A 25,211-nucleotide genomic window follows, 5' to 3' on the forward strand; every position below is an offset into this window, starting at 1 on the left:
CTGCAAAAAACGGAGAACTACCTTTCAGCCCATAACTACTATTAAACTTAGAAATAACTGTTGAGATATCAGCTATTATCTGTAAAAAGGACAATCTCAGGCATCAAATAAATATGTACTATTGAGCAATACAGAGATAAGTTTTTATTATTTAAGCACGTGCAAATTGAAACGCCATGCATGATTGCTTTGCAAACAAGGTGGGAAATAGACTTGCTGTCCTCGGTGCAATTTGACAATCAGTCATAGTGAGCACTGACGTTAATCATTGTAATGACGATTACCGAGAAACATATAAATCATTCATTTTATTAAGCAATACCCGGGAAAATAACATTAAATAATTGTAATGAACAGTCCTTGATAATATAAAAGTAAACCATTATAATAACTTATCCGCTAATACATACAAGTAAATCGTGGAAATAATCGATCCACGTAAACATATCAGTGAATCATTATAATAAAAATCCCCTTCAACATAAAGGTAAAACAGTCTAATAATTAATCCTCTTAAACATAAAAGTAAGTCATTTGCATAAGCAATTCCGGGTCAGTTGGCTGAGTGGTCTAACGAGCTCGCCTTGACCGATCACATACATCTCGTCTCTGTCTACGTAGGATCGAATCTCAGTATCTCTTGACCAATGTGGATATGAGAGAAAGTGGTCAGCAACTTCCCTGGATCAGTTGTTTATACAGGGGGTTTCCATGTTTTTTCCTCCACCATATTAACTGCCCGCCATGTGCAGCCTATCTTGTGCTGAGAATTGTCGTTAAAAAGTAAATCATTCTAATAAATAATTATGTTGCTTACACTCTTAATTTTGCATGGGTCATTTCGACATGTATATATCATGGCGATATTGTTCCTGTTTCTCTGACAAATTACAGCTTGATGCTATCACATTTACTTTAGTGCTGGTCATTTATATATATATATATATATATATATATATATATATATATATATATATATATATATATATATATATATATATGGTGATGTCTTTTGTATCTGATAGAGTACCATTTGATAGTTTTGCAACCTTAACTTTGATGTCTGAACTGTGCTATTTTATTTTCCTTGGATATTTACATTATTACACTCATGACAATATTAACACGTATGAATATCTGGTGAACCTGTAATGAGTTGTTTCATGGAAGTTTCCTTTACTAATCTCGTTCTCATCTAGTTTAAATGTTCTCTCATTGTCTCCAGCATTTATTACAATCATTACTCATGTTTCCTTATTGTTTTATCATCAGAAAACATATCTTGTCTAGTTCTAACTCGGAAAATAATAATTTGCGTTCGCGTGTTTTCCATTCGTTTGCAGAAAACAATGACATGCCTTCTTATTCTTGATCATTTCGGCTGTCGGGGTCTGGCTTTTCAACATGGCATATCGTGACAACAATATCGGGGTCTGGCTTTTCAACATGGCATATCGTGACAACAATATCGGGGTCTGGCTTTTCAACATGGCATATCGTGACAACAAGAACGGGGTCTGGCTATTCAACATGGCATATCGTGACAACAATATCGGGGTCTGGCTATTCAACATGGCATATCGTGACAACAATATCGGGGTCTGGCTTTTCAACATGGCATATCGTGACAACAAGAACGGGGTCTGGCTATTCAACATGGCATATCGTGACAACAATATCGGGGTCTGGCTATTCAACATGGCATATCGTGACAACAATATCGGGGTCTGGCTATTCAACATGGCATATCGTGACAACAATATCGGGTTCTGGCTTTTCAACATGACATATCGTGAAAACAAGAACGGGTTCTGGCTATTCAACATGGCATATCGTGAAAACAAGAACGGGTTCTGGCTATTCAACATGGCATATCGTGAAAACAAGAAAGGGGTCTGGCTATTCAACATGGCATATCGTGAAAACAAGAACGGGTTCTGGCTATTCAACATAGCATATCGTGAAAACAAGAACGGGTTCTGGCTATTCAACATGGCATATCGTGAAAACAAGAAAGGGGTCTGGCTATTCAACATGGCATTTCGTGAAAGCAAGAACGGGGTCTGGCTATCAACATGGAATATCGTGACAACATGAACGGTGTCTGCTTATTCAACATGACATATCGTGACAACAAGAACGGGGTCTGGCTATTCAACATGGCATATATTGACAACAAGAACGGGGTCTGGCTATTCAACATGACATATCGTGAAAACAAGAACGGGTTCTGGCTATTCAACATGGCATATCGTGAAAACAAGAACGGGGTCTGGCTATTGAACATCGCATATCGTGAAAACAAGAACGGATTCTGGCTATTCAACATAGAGCATGCTTCAGGGGTAGAGAGGTATAGTTCCTGGATTATGACTTGGGATCCAGCTATATAATTGCATACATTATTGAAGTGCATGAAATTATTTATTCAGACATGAAACAGGCATTGACCTGTCAGTCTGTCATCATATGTGTTGTGTAAACATGGAAGTTTAGTGATAAAGGATATTACAATTTGATTGGACAATTTATTTCTTATTACACTGTACGGGTCACAAACGTGATCACTGACTTTTATGGACGACATCTTCATTATTAGACACAATGGGTCATAAACACTGGCATCATTTTGTAATTAGACTGAGCTGGTTACTAAAATGCGCCCTGCCACCACTTTGTTGTTAGACTGATTTGGGTCACTAAAAGTAAGAAGTGTACTTAGTCTCGCTTTCAAAAAACAATTTCATGAGGTACCGGGCTGTGATTTATATTAATGTGCATGTAATGGTCTGTGAACTATTGCAGCTGATGTTTTCATATTTGTGCTTTACTACCAAATTACTTTTTGGAAATAAAATGAATTGTTTTAACTATGAGTTGTGTGTTTTTTTCATATCAGCACTTACTGAACTTCACATGGGTGATATGGGATAGATCAGATTATATCATATTATACAATAACTAGGTCAAACGTCAATGTACCAAATATTATGTACCTCTCCTACTTCAAAAAGTACAATTCACCTAAAATAAATGGCCTTATATTTATTTGGTAGATACATAAGTTCACATCAGAGACAGTTGGACGTGATCCAATCTTATTATAACGTATAAGCCTTGAACACTTTAGACTATCAGCAGATACACGAGGTCACTAACCACCAGTCCTTGCACAAAAGGTCTACCTACCCATCCTCTATCTAACACAAATAGCAAGCTTCCCTAGTTTGTGTTGTAAATAGCATTGATGCAGTAAGCCAGTCAGTCACCAACTGAAGCAGATCCCAGCTTCTAAGTGGTTATGTTGGATTGGGGTGAAATACGGGGAATAAAATACAGAAAAATGCCAAATATAAACAATAAGGATAGCAAGTCAAATGGAGTTAAAATAGGAAGAAAGTGTGTATCTAAAAGGAAGAGGTAGCTTATGATAAAAGCATTAAAAGAGACAGAAACAGCAACGACAAAAATGAGAAGTGAAAGTTTGATGACGTTACCTTGGACAAATATGTGGCGGCAAGGCTCCATAGGTCCAAGGACATTTCGAAGGCAATTGTGCTATAACATTCCTGACAGGTACCCATATTTCAGGCGAAGTGGTGTTCATTCGCATCTAATATAAAAGGGTGAATAATTTAGATAATATATATACATATATTTTATATATCTTCTACATAAGAAATTCGCAATAATGGGCTTAAGTGAGGCAGAATAAACCTAAACCAAACAAAATATACTTTATCAGATTTTATTAAACTTGCAAACTTTATTGGAAGAAATTAGTAAATTACTTCTAGTTAATTTGCATAAAGAAAATGGACTAATTTAATACTTCACAAATCTCTTTATTTGTATAACCAATTACTGAAAATGCGAGTTTTTATTTCTTGTACTGTTATGTCTGGTGTAAGGGAGATAACTAAATGATATACCTTAGGTGTGGTATTTTTATTTTCCTCCATGTAATATAAATTAATTTATGAACGACATACATTAATTTCAATGCAATTAAATATCCAAATATTCATTATTGATGAAGTGAGAACCTAACATTCAGCTTTCTTGAGACTGATGTAATTTTGCTTTATATCACATAGTTCATGTTCGCTACAATGCCGGCATGCGGAGTTTAGCCTTCCATAAACATGCAAATATGATTCCATGCCAATTTGAGTTCTTGCGATGGGATGCAAAGTTTAAAGAACAGTGTGGACTTGAATGGAATGAGTGGACAATGTGTGGCTAAAATAGTTATCACTCAGTAATGTAGGACCTAATATGGCATTACTACAAGAACAGCTGGACAAAAATACATAGAACTGATTGAAAGTCAATAGTAGATTATTACTGGGCTTATACAAGTGTCAATGTGAAATGCTGACTTAAAGAAACTGCTCTAGTCCGTTTGTATTCCCTGCTACTCCAATAAAAGGGAATGCAAGAGAACTTAAATAAACTGCATGAAAAATTTCAAGGCAGGAAAGTGTACAAAAATGGAGAATTAGAGCAGGACAATTAAAATCAAAGTGGGAAGGAATGCCATATCTTTAATAAACTACCTACAATTACTCATGCCAGAACATCCTACATGATACAAGTGATTTATATACAAGAGAAACTAAAATGCTGATTTATACAGATACGGACATTCACTGTTAATAGTATATTCAAACATGTAATTATATATCTGTGATTGAACAAACGACTGTTTACACATCAGCACTTAAATAGGTACCTCAGACACCTCATCGACTTCAGTTGTGGGATTTGTTTCTGGCCTTTTCCTGAATTTAATTCAGGACTTTAAATTACTAGGACTTGTTGCTGTAATTCTTGGATTATTTTGGATTTTATTCGCAATACCGATTTTTTTCCCCTTCATTTTCCCTTTGTATTTCAAGGGAAATAAATATATTTTTTAAATTTGACAAAGCTTGTTGTCTATAATTCTTTTCTGTTACTTATTGTAAGAGCACAGACTCGTAACGATACATAATTCATCCATACATGTGTCTGTGCGTGCGTGTTTGCATATATACATGTATAAATATAATTTATTTGTTCACTTCCTACATCCCTTATTTCTTGTTTATTTTCTTCTTTCAGAGTACAATTTCTAAAAAAATGCACTGAGTATAGTTGTGCCAATACCTGACGTATACGAAATAGCAGCATATGTCTGGAAGTCTGTAATTCATTGCAACTATTTATATGCATACTATTTTTTTTAATGGAACCGTCAATCTATACTTCCTTCTTTCTTTATATCTATCTGTGTGTGTGTGTGTGGGAGGGGTAGTTTAACATAATTTGGATACAATACAAGTGGGGCTGTAATTTAAGCACGTCTGTCATGGATCTTTATATTTCTATAATTCTAAAACAATAAAGACAATGCACCCACTCAACATTGTATGGGAGAAATGCCACTGCTGAGTGTGTGTGTGTGTGTGTGTGTGTGTGTGTGTGAAAGTTTGCCTATAATGGCAATCTTGAATGCGTGTCTATGAATGTTCGCCTGGTGTGGCACCGTTGAATGGGTGTGTACGAATATTTTCATTTGTTGTTCTTGTTGTTGTAGGGTTTAACGCCATTTCTCAGTACAAGATAGACTATACATATCTGCCAGTATAAATGGTGGCTGAAGAACCCGGGAAAATCCCGGAAAGGACCACCGACCCACGAGAAGCTACTGACAAGCTTTTTCACGTACCCATGCTGATCGAGCTCGAGACTCGAACACAAGCAGACAGAGATGAGACGATAATGATCCATAATGGTGAGCGTTTTAGACCATTCGGCCACATGGGGCCCTGTGTGTATTTGTAACATGAGATTTAAGTAAAATCAACCGGAACGGTTCTAGAATTTGAACATAATGTAGGGGCTACTTACGTAGTGGACCAAAAATAGCGGGAAATGATGGCAAAAAGTATGACACAGATGTAGCTGTCAGCAAGTTTGGTATCATCATCATCATCATCATCATCATCATCAAGACCTGTCATGAAAATAGTGAAAATAATGAAAAATAAACTTAGGCTGTACTTGATTTAAGAAAAAGAGTTTGATTTTCAAAAAATGTGGTGGGTTAGAAAAGGGAAATGTACAGCTACCCTGCAATAATGTCTCTAAGACTATACGTGGGTGTGCACTACAATAATATCTCTACGACTGCGCATAGTCTGCAGTACAATATTGTCTCTAGAACTACAGGTAGGCTGCCATTAATACTGTCTCTAAAATTATACGTATTCTGCCATACATTACTCAATGACGATACTCGGGTGTTATGACAATGATAGGGTACCAAGTACCCCATACAACTCCACCATTTTGTCTACGTGGTTCACTATGTTTGGTATATTGCATTTAAAATATAAGTATGACAAATTGCTCACAAAATATTGATTAAAGGAAAGGTTATTGTTAACATTTAAAATCTTAGCTCCGACACAGTTCAGCAACAGAAGATAAAGTAGGTTGCTGCTTGCAATGTATGAAAGTGGCCATAGATGCGAAAAGGGATGAGAGGAACTGTGAGAGAGTCAGGCGAATTAGCCATAATCTACAGTTGCTCACATGATTTGTTAACGATATGGTTTATCTCCCTTAGATAGCAGCATAGCCCAGATGGAATCGGTTCACAATTAATACTTCCAGTTCAGTACCCACGAATGTAGTTCTAGTCTATTTTTAGAACATTTTTTCCTCTCTCATTTTGGTGGTGATAGAAGAGTTTTATTTATGCATTTTTGGTAGGGATTTAAAGGTAACTGTTTATTCTTCATAATATGAGCTCAGGGTGTTGTTGTATGTGTGTATTTCGGCGACAGTGCACAGTGAGTAATAAGGCCTTGGTGATGCTCCGGAAGTGAAATGTGTGTTCTGTGTACATGGTGATGTGTTGACAGTTCAGCATCTAAAAAAAGAGCAGGTCAACCTTTGACGAGAACTTCACCGTGAAGTCATCTTTGAAGGTAGTTTAGATTAGCATATGATTTGTATTGATTGTCACACAGTGGAAAGGTCAGTACTGAGAAACCAATGTAGATAACATATAGTAAAATTAATTGTGTCCTATGTCCAGATGCCAGCACTCTGAGTTCTACCTAGATGATCGTTATGATCTAAAGGCCTGGGTAGGTCAATATCTGATATGAAAGTCGGAATACAGACATAGATATCCTAAAGGTGTCATCTTATGAAAATTAGTTTTAACGTGATAAGCTTATGTGACGTTAAATTCATAGGTCGTGCAAATATATTAAAGCTATGCAACTTTTGTTAAACGACGCACACTGTGATACAGATCTACGTACACATGTAATTTCTTCTGTGACAATTTGATGTAAAAAACAACAATAGGGATGGCTGATGCTTAATAATGTAATCACTACAGTTTATACTTGGTGTTGATGGCACTAGTAATATTTACCATTAAAACTCGTTGGTCTTCAGTCTCATCTTAAACAGCGTCAAATATATAACAATGATAAGTTGGGTTCTTTAAGAAGCTACCGTAAACGTTCAAGTAGAACACGTAATGTAGGTAAAATCTTGCAGTCGTTTCATTTGATTTTAGAGAAGAAATATACCATGTCTTATTAGAACAGTAATTTGAGAGCAATCATCCATTAATAACAAAAACTGTTCAATATTGCTTCAGTAGATATTCCTAATGAAAATGCCACTTTAGTATTAACTGAGAAATTCTGGTATGATACAATGTACAGTGTGGCTGAATTTCTTAAAAACAACGTTATATAAAAACGATTCATCGCATGCCACCCGAATTTCTCAGTGAACTGGTTCCTGCAGCCGTTGCTCAAAACCTCGGGTGTAGATATAAATTGAGATAAAATCCAAATTTGGAAGTGGCTTTTGTCGACAGCATACATACGAGCTATTACTATATTTGCTATACCATACACAATTATAAGGTATGCAATGACATACCAGAAAAGGTATGCCTGTGTTTTGTGTATTTGGTGGTGATGACCGTGATTACATTGCTGGAACCTGAACACAGGCCCTTGCCTTGGGTAATAATGACGACGCAGTATGTTTAAAACATGTAACTCGCATGCGTGTAATGACAAAAGTACAAGCGAGAAATGATTACTTGCATAAGCGAATTAACAAATCTCGCGGGAGAATTTATAATTAGAGAGAAAATACAAAACTTAACCTTGTCAATTAATAACTGAGAAGATTTAAAACAATACTAGAAGCATGACATTTTAGCATGTCAAATATTTAAATAATTGCTTTTCGTTTTACGTTATCGATGGTAAAGATTTAGCATAGGTCCTAGTAATTATAATTTATACATTAATTTCATTGTCCTATGTCCATTTACACAGTCGATACAAAGTGACGGATGCGTTGATTATTTGCACTGTTATAAGTTCACTTGCACAGTCCATACAAATGGATGGGTACATTAATTTCACTGTCCTAAGTCTACTTACAAAGCACATACAAATGGATGGGTACATTAATTTCACTGTCCTAAGTCTACTTACACAAACCATACCAATGGATGGGTACATTAATTTCACTGTCCTAAGTCTACCTACACAGCCCATACAAATGGATGGGTACATTAATGTCACTGTCCTAAGTCTACTTACACAACCCATACCAATGGATGGGTACATTAATTTCACTGTCCTAAGTCTACTTACACAGTCAGGACAATTTGATGGGTACATTAATTTCACTGTCCTAAGTCTACTTACACAGTCAGGACAATTTGATGGGTACATTAATTTCACTGTCCTAAGTCTACTTACACAACCCATACCAATGGATGGGTACATTAATTTCACTGTCCTAAGTCTACTTGCACAACCCATACCAATGGATGGGTACATTAATTTCACTGTCCTAAGTCTACTTACACAACCCATACCAATGGATGGGTACATTAATTTCACTGTCCTAAGTCTACTTACACAACCCATACCAATGGATGGGTACATTAATTTCACTGTCCTAAGATCACTTGCACAGTCGATACTAATGGATGGGTACATTAATTTCAATGACCAAAGTATACTTACATAGAATAAATTAATGCAGCCATGTAAACTGACATACGTCAAGTTGGTTCAATTTATTAATAGATTATCGAAGTTAAATCGGTTAGGTCGGTAGTTAATCCATGTTTTTATGTAACAACACTCGGTTGATAGGCTCTCAAAATTTATGTCTCCTTTTTTACATTTAAATACTATGAGTGATTTATTGTTTGATGGTTAGTTTTGTTAGTGCCTACAGCCAGAAATCATATTGGTGCTACCAACTCCGTTCAGCTCAGAATAGGGTTAATTAAGATTTGGTATTGTTCGTATCTACAGTCAGATATCACATTCGTGCTACCAACCCCGTACATTGTAGATTAAGGTACATTGCAATTTAATTTTGTAAGTGTCTACATACAGATATCATACTGGTGGTACCATGCTCCTTACAATGTAGAATAAGGTTTGTGGTTTCGTAGGTTTAATTTGATTTTACAGCACATGACGGTTTATACATGGCAGCTAGCACATTTGGTGAAGGATGAACCCGACAAAACCGGGATGAACCCAAGGCAAGCTATTAGCTTTTATAGGCCCCTATCGCCACGTTCACGGTGATGAGATATCAGTGATCTGTAAAGGGGAGAGCTTCATACCACCAGGTAATACGGGGCTCTTACAATCTATAACAATCCCACCCATTAAAGTTTAAAGTGTTGTACCAGAACGTGCTGTGTAGTCCAGGATTCGATTCTCTTTCCTCTGGACAGTGGACAATTAGCTGGTTACATCTAAGGGCGCAGGGCTCAGGATAACCACTGGTCCTCTCATTCTGAGTTTTTAATCATTACTGGGTTGAGTTAAACATTATTGAGTACTCGTCCCTTGGGCTAATAGATTTTACATCTGGAAAGTAAATATGGGTTAAATTTATATACAATAAATGTCTAACACCACTTCACAATTAGCGCATGTCAATATAAAGATTAGTTTTATCTAATGTGTCTGCTTGCATTTGTCTATACCATGTAGCACAAGAGGCTGACATCGTACGAAGATGTCCAATGTAAGCGTGATACTAAACATATCACAAGGCTTGCCGACTTTTTACATTGGTATTTGATGGAAGTGTGACACTAAAATGGGTAACATATCACAAGGCTTGCTGTCCTTTCAGACTGGTATTTGATAGAAGTTTGACACTAAAATGGGTAACATATCACAGGGCTTGCTGTCCTTTTAGACTGGTATTTGATAGAAGTTTGACACTAAAATGGGTAACATATCACATGGTTTGCTAACTTTTTACATTGGTATTTGATGGAAGTTTGACATTAAAGTAGGTAACATATCACAAGGCTTGCTGACCTTTTAGACTGGTATTTGATAGAAGTTTGACACTAAAATGGGTAACATATCACATGGTTTGCTAACTTTTTACATTGGTATTTGATGGAAGTTTGATACCAAAATGGGTAATATATCACAAGGCTTGCTGACCTTTTACATTGGTATTTGACGGAAGTTTGATACCAAAATGGGTAATATCACAAGGCTTGCTTACCATTTACATTGGTATTTGATGGAAGTTTGACACTAAAATGGGTAACATATCACAAGGCTTGCTGTCCTTTTAGACTGGTATTTGATAGAAGTTTGACACTAAAATGGGTAACATATCACATGGCTTGCTAACTTTTTACATTGGTATTTGATGGAAGTTTGACATTAAAGTAGGTAACACATCACAAGGCTTGCTGACCTTTTACATTGGTATTTGACGGAAGTTTGATACCAGAATGGGTAATATCACAAGGCTTGCTTACCTTTTACATTGGTATTTGATGGAAGTTTGACATTAAAATAGGTAACATATAACAAGGGTTGCTGACTTTTTACATTGGTATCTGACGGATGTTTGACACTAAAATGGATAATATTTATGGGTTGACCCAATAATAACTTAAAAGACAGATCATATCATTATGTTGCGACATTCTGCATGACCAGAGAAAAGTTGTAAAATAATTCCTCATAACTTGCCTCTAGTTACCAGAGGTTTCTCTGAAGCTTTATTGATACATTGTCACGTCAAAGTGAAGACGTCAACTGATAGTTGTATAAATTTGTAATTACTTTTCATAAGAAAATTGTTGACAATTTACATTGGGAATAAGTATAATAAGCCTCTCAGACGAATTCCACCACAGTTTACACAATTCATTCCATTTAAATCTGTTTATAAATCGCATATTGTAGAAAAATCAGTTCGACCTAGAGACGTTCAAGTTTGTCTGGCCAATCAGCAATCTCATTTAAGTAGGTATCTACAAAAGAGGTTTGACCAAATGAACCATTTAATACAAAAGCTTGTTTAAATTGAGGCGGATGGAATTATTTATTCAAAGGCTAGATACCGACATTTTTTCTGAAAATCAATAATATATTTACATATGTTCTGGCATATTTTATTTGACATGAAAATATAATAATAAATCTGCATTGTATCGAACGTACCGGTTGTCTGGGGAAAGCTTAATACTGTCTCACGAGACACAAACCATGACATTGAACATTTTCTGTATTGAACTTCATTCGTATCAAACGCTTAAGGTGCCGCTGTAAACATGAATACCACCAAGAAGACAAGGTCTATGTGTGCAAATACAGTTTCATAAGTTACAAAACTGGTATAGGACTGGTCGGCCTGGTGTCAGGATAATGTGACTGGGTGGGACATCGTGCCACATGTCTGCAGCATGATGCCCCAGTGCTAGACATCACTATTAACTGTCACACTGCAGACATCGTAGCGATATGACTGAAAAAATGTTAAAGCTACGTTAAAAATCCAAATCACACACACACACACACACACACACACCTATTTAAAGTAAAGTTAAAAGGAAAGGAAAGTCGAGAACTAAGACTGTAGGAATATAGTATTTACGATGGACCCATACTTCCAGTATAAGTTATAGAAAGCCTGACAATAAGGCTGCATGAATATGATCATCACATTGGGCCCATACTTCCAAACTTACGATTTCATAAAATTCTAAAATTGGCAGGCATTAAATCATAACGCTGAAAATCTAAGGCCTTCCTCATTTTGATTCTTTGCAAAATATAATGTGTAAATATGAATAAAATAAAATAAACAGGATGAGACTAGTAAGAACGGGTATCGTATCATATGATGATAAAGAAACTGAAGGCCGTATCCTCTATATCCTACGCCGCATTAACAAAGCACACAGCATACACGCGGAGGCCCTGATAATGTGGGTTTAGTACATGATATCAATGAACTTTGTATAACTGCTATCTGGGTCATCGTGTCCATATCAGTACTTCTGTAGCATCAGATGTAAACTCCATGCTAACTTCTGCTTGTTTGTTTTGTGGGTTTAATGCCATTTTCAGCACATGATATACACTTCCGAGAGAACCTCTACTGACAAGCTTTCTCAAATACCCGCCCACGTTGGCCTTGCCACAGACTCAGCTCACGCGGACAGATGTGGTACGTGATTGATATATAGCGAAGTGCGTCCTAGACCACCTGGTCACCCGGCCGCCCAATCCTACCTAGGGCAGATATAGATGATATAATAGTACTTAACGCAAACTAGTGATGCAGAATAAAATGAAACATTATGTATTGGAACACGTTTTAAAAAACATGTTTCAGACTGACTTTACTTTTCTTATATTGAAATATTTATGTTAGGGGTATATAGGTTTTCCTTCAATTCCCTGAATTGAGTCAAAGTCACTTTACCAAAAACAATTATATTTTGAAACAATAAGTTGATCAGATCAGATTGAAATAAGTTAATAAGATCCGTTTGAAATATATATTGTATAAGATTTATTTCAAATAATAAGTTATCAGATGCGTTTGGTATAATTAGTTAATAAGATTAGTTTTAAAATATAAGTTACTCAGATCCTTTTGGTATAATTAGTTAATAGGATTTATTTCAAATAATACGTTAATCAGATGCGCTTGGTATAATTAGTTAATAAGATTTATTTCAAAATAATAAGTTCATAATATCCGTTTGGTATAATTATTGTATAAGATTTATTTCAAATAATATGTTAATCAGGTGAGTTTGATATAATTAGTTAATACGATTGGTTGTAAAATATAAGTTAATCATACTGTATCGCAGAAGCATAAACTGAATAAGTATAGTGCTAAATAGTACATAAGTCAGATCGAAGGCCGTAGCTTTTATTTCTCATATATATATATATATATATATATATATATATATGAGATGGTTAATTCACATTTGAAGGTGGCTAATCATGAACACTATTTTAACTGCATTAATACGGATGCTAAATCGCTCCAAGAATTATCAAATGCCTTAGCTTTTATTTCTCGTATATATAACAGCTGGATATTTCTTATTTGAAGGTAGCTAATCATGAACGCTATTTTAACTGCATGAATACGGATACTAAATCGCTATAACAATTATCGAATGCCGTAGCTTTTATTTATCGTATATTTAACATTAGTATTGTTATTATTAGTGTTGTTCTCAATCGAATTTTTGACATTAGGAGCAACATGATCACAATTCCTTCTTGGAAGCATTCCTTTATTATTATTATTTTTCTCACTCAAACATTTAACATCAATAGCAACATGATCATCTTTCTCTCTTACAATCATCCTTTTATTAGTATATATTCATTAGTATATGCTCTCACTAAAACATTTAAAATCTATAGCAGCAAGACATGGTTTTGTCAAGTAGTTTCCTTATGGAGAGTTTCAACAAAGCATGCTGATTTCGGCTTAGTGTATTCTGTACCCCATATCTCTACTACTTTTACACGATTGTTCACGGTATGGGTCATGAACAATAATTATAGCGATAGAGTGATAGCAAAATAGACTATCGCAGATGTTCATACTTTTATGTTTGGAAATACAATTATTAATTGGTAGTAATTGGTAGTCTAATACATCTGTCCGAGAGTATTCTGCAAATTGTTCCTGGTAGGTGAAGGACTTTTCATTTTTTTTTGTTCAAGACGCTATGACGATTCCTCCACCAGCCCCCTTTTCGAAAGCAATGCTGGATGCAATTCCGACTGTCCGTAACTCAGCCACTTTTGCAAATGCGGTAGCCTCAGCCGTCAATAACGGTGGAATGGAAGCGAGAAATTAAAATATTTCACCCGTCTTTGGAATTTGCCTTACCACTGACTTGAAAACTGTAATGCCATGTAGTATTTAGTTATATTGTCTAAATGAATTAAGCTGATTAAGTTTTATTTTGGTCAACCACACAGACAACATTTCTGGAAAACGTTTTTATGTGACCCCACAATATTCATATTACGCTCATTAAGCCGCACGCTGCTTTGGGCTGAGTCAAAGAATAACTTCGTGATCAGACTTTATTATTTGAAAAACGTAACCGGTTCAGTTAGCAGCTTCAGAAAACTTGGCAACTTTTCCACTGGTGCGTCTATTCATTCGGCCACGTACGTCCTCCAACAGCAGAAGCTTGTCAGAGAGAATCCAACCAATGAATATGTAATTGTTAAGAGCGGGTAAATTAGTGGCACATCAATGAAAGCGCATATCTACAACGGACTATTACACTATGTCTTGGTGTTCCATCGAAAACTCGTACATCGTTTACAAAACAGTGAAATGGTTATGTGAAATGTTCAGACCTATGTCAACATTTTGAGCCTGGACCATGAACGACCACAGCTTGTGGTATGCACGTGTGGCATGATTGTTGTCAAAGTAAATGACAGTTTATCCGGTGGGTGTGGATGACTGTTCAACAGTATAATAATATTTACCTCTTTTTATTTAGAGACTTTTAAAACAATATAAAACGTGATGATGCAGATGATGTACCCACTCAACGCTGCGCTTGAGAATTTTACCGCTGCACAGGTGTGTGTGAAAATTTGCCTATAATGGCACTATTGAATGACTGTGTATGCATGTTTGCCTGTAATGACACTGCTGAATGTGTGCATAAATATTTGCATTTGTATCATGCGATCAAATTGATACTAATAGTTTTATGTCATCTGAGAGGTTCTAGAATTTGAATACGAGGTAGGTTATTGGATAGACCAAACTTAACGGGAAATGATGGCAAAGAAATTTGAGGAAGATATTGTTGTCAGCAAGATTAGTATCATCATCATCATCATCGTGAACTATCATGCAAATCGAGAAGATAACTAAACTAAATATAAATTTAGGTCATACTTGATTCAAATATAGGAGTTTGTTTTTCAAAGGTGTGGTCGGTTGGCTGGAAAAAGGAAAAGTACAGCTACCCTACAATAACTTCTCTAAGACAACACCTAGTTTGCCATACAATAATGTCTCTAAGACAATAGGGAGTCTGCCATAGAATACTGTCTCTAAGACAGTAGGGAGTGTGCCATATAATACTGTCTCTAAGACAGTAGGGAGTGTGCCATAGAATACTGTCTCTAAGACAGTAGGGAGTGTGCCATAGAATACTGTCTCTAAGACAGTAGGGAGTGTGCCATAGAATACTGTCTCTAAGACCACACTCAGGTATTATGATAATGATATAGCACCACATATTCTATTCTAATCTACCATATTGTATTTGTATTTCAATATATTTGGCATATTACATTTTAAACTATACGTATGACAAATATCGGACGAAAATGTCTTTCAAAAAAGGATATTGTTAACACGTAAAATCTTACCTTGGATGCAGTTCAGTAAAAGAAGAAAATAACGTCATTTGTTGGTTGCAGTGTATGAAAGTGGCCTTGGTTACGAAAAGGGGCGAGACAAATGATGAGAGAGTCACGCGTATTAAATTAAATATATAGGTGCTCATATGATTCGTTAACTATGTCGATTATCTATATTAAGATACCGGCGTAGGTCGTATGCACGTGTGCCAGTGTGCAGAGTTTTACCTAGATAATTGCTATAATCTTTGATATGTCAATATCTCATGTGAGAGTCGGAATCCAGACCAAGTTATTCTAAAGTTGTATTCTGTATGGAAATTCATGTAATGCCATATGCTGATGTGATGTTAAATTTATGATTGTGCTAATATATCCAAGTAATGCAACTTGTGGATAACGATGCTAAATGGTATTCAGATTTACATACACTTGTAAAATGTTCGTTGACAATTTGATGAAGAAAACAAATGGGAGGAGATGAGGTTTAATAATGTATCACTATAATTTACGTCTGGTGTCAGTGGTATTAGTAATTTTTACCTTTAAAACTCGCTGCTTTTCTATATCATCATAAGAAGCGGAAAATGTAAAACAGTGATAAATTTATTTATTTTAGAAATTACTGTAACCGTTAAACAACAGCATATTACTTAGAGAAGAATCTTGCAGTCAATTTTTTTGGCTTTAGAGAAGAAATATATTATTTTCCATTCTAAGAGTATTTTGAGAAAAAATCATCTATATTAACAAAATAATGCAAATGCCCACTTTTGTAGTACTTTATTCTGCGGTGATTGTAAAAGTGATATGAAATTCCTGCACAGAGAGAGAGAGAGAGAGGTGCACTCAGGAAATTATATGGTTGTGATCGATATATGCATATTGCATAAAGATTGTTTTTTTACTATATTTTTGTGTCTGTAAATCCCCAACCGCACTGTTTCTTATTGGTGCTCGGAGGCTTCTTTTACTTTCCATTTTGGCCAGCACGATTTCAAACTTGGCAGTTCTGATTATTTCATCCTGAAGCGCAACCCTGTGGCTGCGAGTAATTAGGAATACACGCATAATCTGCGAGGCAATATTATCGAAATTAATTTGCTCACTTCACCAGAGAGAACGGTTAGCATCGATATAGTTCTAACGACAACACCGATTGGTTCATCTAGAATGGTGGATGTTGTACAAATTCCAGTCACAAAAGACTGACAATTGCTACCTCAACGAGCACGCAAATAGTTTCTGCGACCAAATTCGCGCTTTTGTGCTTAAAAATCAGAGCCATTATCTTGTTGTTTTTGCGTTTGGTTATTTTTTCCCGACGTTTAAACTGAGGGTCTTTCATAGTTATTCTATCAATAATGCGTTTGGCTGAAAATATTTATTTAGACGTTGTGCAAAGCCAAGGCTGAAATTTGGGTTAGAAACACTCACCAAAGGGCGACTGCATCAGGTCTGGGATCCATACCAGCAGGTTGCTGGTCCACAAAGAAACCTGCGCAATTTGCTGTAATTTAAGAGGTTTACATTTTAGACAAACATCATAGCTGGACAAGCGGTTCACTTGTAATTAACACTGTATCTGGAGAGTCCAAGAAGCGTGTGACCACGTCTGTATTGCCCATAATGAATTCAGCTTCCTTTCCATCGATGGATGAAAAACACCATGATACCACTGTTAACATATCCCACTTGGGCATTGGAGTGGCGTCACGTATTAAATTATCATTTATCGTTCGAGTGATTATCCCAATGATAGAACTGGGCGTGGGCTCATGAGCACGTTTTAAAAGTTTAGTCTCAACACCGAACTTATTCGCCAAGTTTTTTCATGGATCGATTCTATGTCGTACTCGCCCGAGGGAGATTCGATAGTATGTCAATTCGTTCCAACATCTGCTGAAAACACAAAGGAATTGCTTGCGGCTGGATCACCAAGCAGCAGGGATCGGATTTTGATGGCCTTTTTCACGCCTGATATTTCCCGCACCGTCTGATACATAGGTGGTGGTTCTTAAGGTTGCCCAACTTCATCGGGGATCTAGATCCAGTCAAATCAATGTTGAAATAACCAAACGGGTTGGAAGTGATACGCACAAACATGTCAGGAAATTGACTCTGCGTGTAGTCGGCAGCACACTAAGTCCAATGAGAATTCCCAAGATTATGCGCGTCAATAACACAAAATATAATCATCATGTTACAGTTGTCACGAATCAGGTTGGGCACATTGGCATATTTTTGAGTGAAATAAATCAAGTTCTTTTTTGTGCCTGCCTCGTTAAAAATATTTGTGCGGGATTTACTTTATTCTAAAGCATCACATAGTCGTACACTACGAGGTTGTTTTCATTGCCTTCAAATCGTCAATGGTAGCAGGAAGACAGACGTGTACGTTTCGTGGAATCTAGATTGAGGAAGTCATAGGCAGCGACATGGCGACTGCATTAACAAAGTTGCCAGGGACACCGAGTAGTAAATATACGGGCAAAATATATTTCCATTGATACAATTACTTTGCATCTGGTACGCACCTGGATCTGCGACTCGATTCTCACAACCCTCCAGAGCTTGGTGAAGTATCTATCAATTCCGTTGATGCAGCCTGTTACCGATATGACCTTTCTTATGAAGCATACAATGATATCCATGGTCAACGTGCCGATGTGGATCTGACTCATGAATTAAATGCGATAAATCCAGCTTTGGGTCTTCAGTGTGGTAATGAAAGACAAGATTGCAATGGGAGACAGTGGACAAATGTGTCAGTATAAACAACGGACATCAAAACCGCATATTATCCAAAATATACAATAGTAGGAGTAGGTACTTGATAGGTGAAGCCGCACTGGAAACGTTACAGTTGTAGTTAAGGTCACTCGTGGAATTTCCCTAGCATTTTTGGCCAAACAAACTGCATCTGGCTGATTTGCTATTTCTTCCACACGATCTTGTCCGTGATCAACAGGTAAGTTACCCACATACAAAAAAAACGCGCTAACCAGTGTTGATGTGGCCAGCCAATACAACGAATCGTGGCCGCTGACATACAAGGATAATGCCAATGTCGCAGATGCACCCGAACGTATTTATGCATAAGGGAAAATCACATGGTCAATATTGATGCTAGTGGATCCTGGCATATAATTTATCGGATCGGTGGTTCCGTTCTTATTCAATTACCTCTTGCGAGTACGTTTTGGGAATGTCAGCTTACACTGTGAGCAAGTTATTACAGAAGAATTTAATCACTCTTTTGTGGAACGGTTGTTAGGTCGCCAGTACGCACAGAAAATACGGATAGGTAGCACGACTTCCAATCTATTAACAATGAAGTCGCACGCATGCAATGATTAATGACAAACAATACCATTGGACTCAAATCAGTCAGGGTTACTCAGAAAATGATTTAACAGCCTGCATTGTAATAACAGCTCGGACACATGTTTGTACAGAATTTGTGGATAGTTGGAAGTTGGGTCACAGCTCCGTGCAACTGACCTAATATAGTCCGCCGAGGTGTTCTCCTTTGCGGAATGGATTAATACTCTAAGACAACCAGCCGGTTACCGTTTAGGACCGTCAATAAGTAAATCAACACATTCTAGCCATGCATTTATGCCAGAAGAGTTGAAAGTCGTTTCAGCAGATACAAACTGCTGCCATGATTAGTACTGACACGTCATTAACCAGAATTAGTGTCAACAGAACGATGATCAATCTTGGAATGGTAATTCATCGCGTAGTACCCATCGTTTGGAATTCAGCGGTGACAAACTCGATTTGGTGCGTCGACGTGAACCCATGCATTGGTTCGTCGATCGGATCTCGAAGACATTCCAGGTACAGCTAGTGTATGAGATCTCTCTGCACAATTACTCGTGGAACACTTTTGGCATTTCTACATTTTGGGCCCTACCACAATCGAATAGATTCTCGGTGGTGGTCCCACGTTCTCATTAATAGGTTTGCCCGAGCATTCGTATTTAAATTTGTCAATCGCCATTTGTTTGGCGTTAGTAAACAACAAATGTTCTTTCGAATACTCACTGGTTTCAAATTAGTTGGCCAAACCTGGCTGTTATATGTCCACGTACACATCATAGGTGATGTTATGTGCCAGCAACGCGTCAGTGTTGGTGTACTGCATTTTGACTCGGTAAATCAGTTTGATCTTATCGAATTACAATTCGTACATGAGCAGATTCGACAAGCCTAGAATGAATGCATCCTTCGAAATTGGTTTGTTAGCTTGAAGTTTTACCGTTTTCATGTGAACGGCAAGAAGTCCACCATCAAAGATTTTTCTGGACTCAAAGGCCAGGTACACAATAAGCCTTTTAAACCGGTCCTGATCTCTATTTTTACAGACAAAATCGACGCAGATTTATTCGCTCAGATTCTGCATGGTTTTCCAAAACATGACATTGTTTGAAAACGTCATTTTCAAAGCAATTGTTCGACTTTATGTGTTGGTTCTTACTCATGTGAACGTTCTGAGCCATCCAAGCTTGCTGACGAGATTTAAGAATTCGATCGATCTTGTTCACAGACATAAACAATAGCAAGTAAAACTGCAGATTTCACGTGCAGTAAATACTTAAGTTTGATCTGAAGCCTCGGGGCACGTTTTCAGCCGGACTTGTGAACAATCGAGCTCTGATACGGAGACAATCAAATACCGGGCACCGACAGCGCTTCTTGGGTAAAATGATAATCGTTGTAGGCATCATGTAAATGTCAAGTATAATCCAGATCGACTTAAAACAATTATCTGCTGCAAGCGCAAATGTTATGATCCTTCATGTCTTTCTGCAGATCAATGTGGATCGATCCAGTGAAATCCACCAACTAACAACGTTTGCATCATGACCCATTCTTTCAACTTATTTGGGTCGAGATACAGGATGTAACAGAACGGGATCAACACTGTTATACTCGGACACGTTGTGGTTGTTTCAAGAACGTATCTGTGACTTTACAAAGACAGAAAATAATTGCTCCATAAGCAGATGCTGGCCAATGTTCAGCTCGAATTTGGTCTTGGGAAACAATGCATCCTAGCCAATAACCGGAGGCAAAAAGTATTGGGCGGGATCGAGCTTGCCAAAACGTGCATGGCGGTATCAAGAAATGTCTCAATAACGTCTGCGTACGCCAAGACAGATCGTGTTAGTCGCGGAGGTATTTGCACTCAAACGCAGACCAAACTTTACTTGTATGTTCTTAGATCAAGTATGTATTGGTTGGACATAGAAGAGTAGTGATTTTGAAGTTATGCGCCATCACATACATTTCGAACTTCTCCAATAACTAATTTATAATCTGGATCGAGTCCACACAATACAATTATCTGTGCCAAAACGTCATATATTTTTTTATGTTGTTGGGGACAACACGAAACGGTAAGTCAGAAGACGTGGCTACTGCGACATCGTTCTCACGCAGCTTATGATGTACCACATTAATCTTATTTTCGTTTACGTGTATTGCTGCAGACTACACGTGTTGTATGCGTGACCTTTGACGTTACAGAAATGACGAACATTGAAACAATGACTTTTACCTTACTTGCACGAATGGTTTTGCTGTTTGTCAGTGAAAATTTTTTTCGCAAATCCATCATTGAAAATCTGCAGAGGCACGATTGTTATCACGAGCGATAACACACACACACACACACACACACACACACACACACACACATATATATATATATATATATATATATATATATATATATATATATATATATATATACACACACACACACTTGTACCTGGATTCTCGTCTCTGCTTCATACACCACTTGACGAAATAGATTTCGTGTGTGCTGTTCAATTTCATTAAGATGCCGTTATTTTGTGTATTTAGGGATTAAGACGTTATTTATATTGGTGGAACTGCAGGCAAGTCCTTGTCTTGTGTAATAATGACGACTCAACATGTTTAAAACCTATCACTAAGGTGTCCGTAATAACAAGGTTGAGCGATAAATGGTAACTTGCGTACTCGAATTGACAAAGTGAATTTATAATTCAGGCGCAAATTAGAAACTTAAGTTTCTGAAATAATATTTTCGCATGAATAATATATATATATATATATATATATATATATATATATATATATATATAGTATCATGTCTAAGATTTCTAAGAACTTGCTTTTTATTTTGATTTATTAGTCTTTAGATTACAACAAGTATCCTAGTCCTTACAATAGATAAATTAATTTCACTGTTTTAAGTCCATTTACTGAGTCGATACAATTTTGTTTTATTGTCCCGGCACTAAGGTTCCCATTGTGTAGGGTAATCATCCCAATGTTGTGTTTCTTGTCATTTTAAAAGAATTAGCATATATTTCAGGCAATATATCCACATTCTGATTGAAAACTTCTTTCCATAATTTCACTAGTTTGTGTAACATCCTTTTTAAAGTAATCTGTAATAGTGTTTACATCCACTATTGTTATAAAATACGAATTTTAAACTGAAAGGGTTAAATGGTCTTGCCCAGTCGATAGATGTTGATGGATGCTTTAATTGTACTCCCCCAAAGCAACTTACACAACCCACAGTAACTGATGTACCCATGTGAACTGATAAACGTCAGATCGGCCCTGGTCTAAATCGGTTATCGAAGATGAAATGGCTCGGTCATGTCAACAGGGGTGGGATTGTAGGACCTGATCTGATGATAGAGATAATCAAGTTAGTTCATGAATCTTGTATGTACTTAACAACCCCTTGTGCATAGGTTATCGAGATTTCAGTCTGCCTTTGGAAATTTGATTGCTACTACTGATTTCTTGTTTGAGGTTTAGTTTTTTAAATGCCTGCCGTTATATAGCAAACGAGTGTTGCCATTTCGTACAATTTAGAATAAGGTTTCTGGTTCTGTAGCTTTAAAACCATTTTCCTTCATATGACAGGTTACATATGGCGACAAGCACATCTGATGAAGGATGAACCCGATACAAACCGGCACGAACTCACGGAAAACTAATGGCATGCTTTATCACATACCCACGTTGAGAAGAGATCTCAAAGATCTATAAAGGAGTATTTTAGACCACCGGGAACCGGGGGCCCTTGCAATGTGTAATGAACCTTCCCAATAACATAGAGATTGCTGTTCACGCCAAAATATGTGCAAATGTTTGCTGTATAGTCACCGACTTCGATCTCTTTTCTTTGGACAGTGGACAGTTGGTTGATTTATTTTAAATGCGCATGGCTTAGAATAACCACTGTGCCTCTTAAACCGACCGGGTATAAATGCCGGGTCGAGTAAAACTTTGATGTGTAGTCGTCCCAGGGACAAGTAGATTTTGCATCTCGAAAGTACGTCAGAGATCATTTGTTTTTTACTTTTGACAAGCAGTTAATATTCAACACCATTTGATATTTAGCGCTGGTCACCTAATAGTTTTTTATTAAAATTTGTCTGCTTGTTTTCAATCTATATCATATCGAAAGGAAGCTGACTTTTAACACGGGTACCCGATATTAGCTTGACACTAAAATGGATAATATGACGTAAATGAAGCATTTACATTGTCACATATCATTACTTTAGTCGCTTTCAATGAACTTTCACACATCTTTATGAGTCAACCCTCTAATATCTTAAGAGACAGATAATATCACTATTTTACGACTTCTTGTATGAGAAGAAAAAAGTCGTAAAATAATTCCTCATAACTTGACTTGATTTTTTGCTGAATCTTTATTGATACATTGTCAAGTCAAAGAGAAGAGGTCATCTGATAGTTCTATAAGTATGTAATTACATTTCGTAAGACATTATGTGCCATCGTACATTCTGAATACGTATTATAAGTCTCTCATCCAAATTCCACCAAATAGTTTATAATTCATGCCACTTCAATCTGTTTATAAGGTGCATACTGTCGAAACAGCAGCCGAGTGTTCGACATTTAATTGGTGTAATGAACTAGGGACGTTCCAGTTCGTTTGGCCAGTACGATGACCTAGATACTTTCCAATTTGTTTGGCCAATCAGCAATCTTCCTTTTGTGGTAAATTTAAGCAGTTATATGTAATGTAGATACGACTAAAACTGACCATTTAACATAAAGGTTGGTGGAATCTAAGACGATGGAATGATTTATTCAAAGGCATGTTAGCGACATTTTTCTTTTTTATATTTGCAAATACAATTATTAATTGATAGTCTAAGGCCTCTGCCAGAGAGTATTCTGCGGACTGTTATGGGTAGATGAAGGACTTTTAATGTAATATTCGTTTACGGAGTCTCATCCGCTAATAACACTGGAATGGCCACGAGGAATAGAAATATTCCACCATTCTGTCGAACTTGCGTTTCCCTTGACTAACATTTTTAATGCCATTTAGGTTTGTATTATTTGACCTCATTAAGCTCATGAAGTTTTATTTGGGTCAACACACGAGATAAATCCAGTTTAAAAAAAAAATTCTGGACAACGTTTCTATGTGACTCAGGAATCGTTTCCTATTGCGTTGCTTAACTGGCAAGCAGCTTTAAACCCATTTCCTTCATATGACAGGTTATACATGGCGGCAAGCACATCTGGTGAAGGATGAACCCGATACAAACCGGGACGAACTCACGGAAAGCTAACGGCATGCTTTATCACATACCCACATTGAGATGAGACGTCAAAATTCTATAAAGGACAGTAGTTTAGACCACCGGGAACTGTGGGCCCTTCCAATGTGTAATGAACCTTCCCAACAACATAGAGATTGCTGTTCACGCCAAAATATGTGCAAATGTCTGCTGTATAGTCCCCGACTCCGATCCCTTTTCTTTGGACAGTGGACAGTTGGTTGATTGATTTTAACTGCGCATGGCTTAGAATAACCACTGGTCCTCTTAACTTAACCGGGTATAAATGCCGGGTCGTGTAAAACTTTGATGTGTAGTCGTCCCATGGACAATCAATATTTTGCATCTCGAAAGTAGGTCAGAGTTCAAGCAGCAGGGGGGGGGGGGGGCGAATCCGACATTTTGTCCAATCGTCATTTGGCTTAATTATTACTTTCTGCACTCAGCGGATCCGGTGTAGTCAGCGCCTGGTAAAAAAAAAACGACGACGGTCCATCCTACACGACGGTGACGTCATTTAGTTCTGCGCGCCGATCCCAGTTTTGTCAGCGTCCGGTAAACACAGCGACGACCGCGTTGATGTCATTTCCCCCCCCCCTCCTCTGCTAAGAAGTTATTTACAATGATCTAACAAACAGAGTGATTACTAACTCCTCCTCTTGTAGATCAATTAGGTTATTTGACTGATCGGTAAGTCTAAAATTAATTCTCGTTAAAAACCGATTATGGCATCGCATATAGACCGGATTAATCGGGCTCTCAACGATTAAGAATCCGGGAGGGGCTGTTGGTGAAAATGAATAAAGGATATACCCCTGTTGAGCTT

At 37.0% G+C, this 25,211-nt stretch overlaps 1 protein-coding gene and 1 pseudogene across 3 annotated transcripts in view; one reads left to right on the plus strand and one right to left on the minus strand.

The window, feature by feature from the left end:
- Positions 1-15,892, minus strand: part of LOC149788805 (uncharacterized) — a 105,991-nt pseudogene extending 90,099 nt beyond the window's left edge. The window contains exons 1-3 of the transcript XR_016424252.1: positions 15,774-15,892; positions 9,752-9,935; positions 3,498-3,613 (exon numbers count right to left, since the gene is read on the minus strand). The product of XR_016424252.1 is annotated as an uncharacterized LOC149788805 (transcript). The remainder of the gene's footprint in view (positions 1-3,497; positions 3,614-9,751; positions 9,936-15,773) is intronic.
- LOC149788803 (enoyl-CoA hydratase domain-containing protein 3, mitochondrial-like) overlaps positions 1-25,211 on the plus strand; it is a 433,692-nt gene that overhangs the window by 142,483 nt on the left and 265,998 nt on the right. The window lies entirely within an intron of this gene.

The sequence above is a fragment of the Sinohyriopsis cumingii genome, chromosome 11 (genome assembly GCF_028554795.1).
Source record: "Sinohyriopsis cumingii isolate HCF-2022 chromosome 11, ASM2855479v2, whole genome shotgun sequence".
NCBI lineage: Eukaryota > Metazoa > Mollusca > Bivalvia > Unionida > Unionidae > Sinohyriopsis > Sinohyriopsis cumingii.